Source organism: Cebus imitator, unplaced genomic scaffold (genome assembly GCF_001604975.1).
Source record: "Cebus imitator isolate Cc_AM_T3 unplaced genomic scaffold, Cebus_imitator-1.0 Scaffold0, whole genome shotgun sequence".
Classification (NCBI taxonomy): Eukaryota; Metazoa; Chordata; class Mammalia; order Primates; family Cebidae; genus Cebus; species Cebus imitator.
In genome coordinates, this window is record NW_016107315.1 from 5,179,772 (window position 1) to 5,181,439 (window position 1,668).

Below are 1,668 nucleotides of genomic sequence, written 5' to 3' on the forward strand. Positions count from 1 at the left end.
TACACATGAGTATTTGTCTAAATCATGTCTTCTTTGTAGCAGCTAGGCCCTGCCACCACTGTGCTTGGCTGAGTTCACAAATCTGTTGTAACCTGTAGCTTCCCTGTCACTTCTCTGGCTCTCCTCTCCTGCTAAGCTTTGTTTCCTAATTAAAATCTTCTGCCACTGCCATAGCTACTGCTGCTACTGGAACCACCATAGCCACCTTGGTTTCGTGGTTTGGCAAAGTATTGGCCACCACCACCATAGGGGCCAGAGCTTCTGCCTCCAAAGTTTCCTCCCTTCATGGGTCCAAAATTTGAAGACTGATTGTTGTAACTGCCAAAATCATTGTAGCTTCCACCACCTCCAAAATTGCCTCCATCATTACCAAATCCATTATAGCCATCCCCACTGCCACCATATCCACCACCACCATGGCTGCCACCAAAACCACCACGACCACTGAAGTTTCCTCCGTGACCAAAGTTGTCATTCCCACCGAAACCACCTCCACGACCACCACCAAAGTTTCCAGAACCACTTCGACCTCTTTGGCTGGATGAAGCACTAGCCATCTCTTGCTTTGACAGGGCTTTCCTAACTTCACAGTTGCGGCCATTCACAGTATGGTATTTCTGAATGACAATCTTATCCACGGAGTCATGGTCATCAAAGGTTACAAAGGCAAAGCCCCTTTTCTTGCCACTGCCTCTGTCAGTCATGATTTCAATCACTTCAATTTTTCCATACTATTCAAAATAATCTCTTAGGTGATGTTCTTCAGTGTATTCTTTAATGCCACCAATGAATTTTTTTTTCACAGTTAAGTGGGCACCTGGTCTTTGAGAATCTTCTCTTGAGACAGCTCTCTTTGGTTCCACAACTCTTCCATCCACTTTGTGTGGCCTTGCGTTCATGGCTGCATCCACTTCCTCCACAGTTGCATACGTGACGAACCCAAAGCCCCTGGAGCGCTTGGTGTTTGGATCTCTCATTACCACACAGTCTGTGAGCGTTCCCCATTGCTCAAAATGGCTCCTCAGGCTCTCATCGGTTGTTTCAAAGCTCAACCATCCAATGAAGAGCTTCCTCAGCTGTTCCGGCTCTTTAGGAGACTCTGACTTAGACATGATCGCAGGGAGAAGAGAGACTTTAACGATTCTTCTTCGGTGGCGTCCACGGGCAAAAAGGAGCAAACTCACATTAGTGATTCTTAACCTTTGGTGTCAATGTCTTGAAATGCAGGTGCACACACACATTACATCTTCCATGCAGTTTCTCTGAAGCCCCATCATGAATACTCCAGGTAAGTGTGATTAGGACAGATCTGGGCCTAAATTATGGCTCCACCATTTACTAGGTTTACCTTGCACCTTGATTTCTTCATAGAATTTAAGGGTCATGGCCAGGCGGCTCAGGCCTATAATCCCAGCACTTTGGGAGGCCAAGGCAGGCAGATCATGCGGTCAGGAGTTCGAAACCAGCCTGGCCAACACAGTGAAACCCCTTCTCTACTAAAAATACAAAAATTAGCCAGGTTTGGTGACACGTGCCTGTAGTCCCAGCTACTCAGAAAGCTGAGGCAGAAGAATCACTTGAACCTGGGAGGCAGAGGCTGTGATGAGCAGAGATCACACCACTACACTCCAGCCTGGGCAACAGAGCAAGGCTCTGTCTCAAAAAAAA

General features: G+C 47.1%; 1 protein-coding gene and 1 pseudogene across 2 annotated transcripts in view; both read right to left on the bottom strand.

Annotated features, from left to right (window-relative positions):
* The window catches only part of ARIH2 (ariadne RBR E3 ubiquitin protein ligase 2), an 88,406-nt gene that overhangs the window by 27,074 nt on the left and 59,664 nt on the right, over positions 1 to 1,668 (bottom strand). The gene's annotated exons all lie outside the window — the stretch shown is intronic.
* LOC108289810 lies at positions 7 to 1,407 on the bottom strand (annotated as a pseudogene). The gene has a single exon (XR_001819328.2). The product of XR_001819328.2 is annotated as a heterogeneous nuclear ribonucleoprotein A1-like (transcript).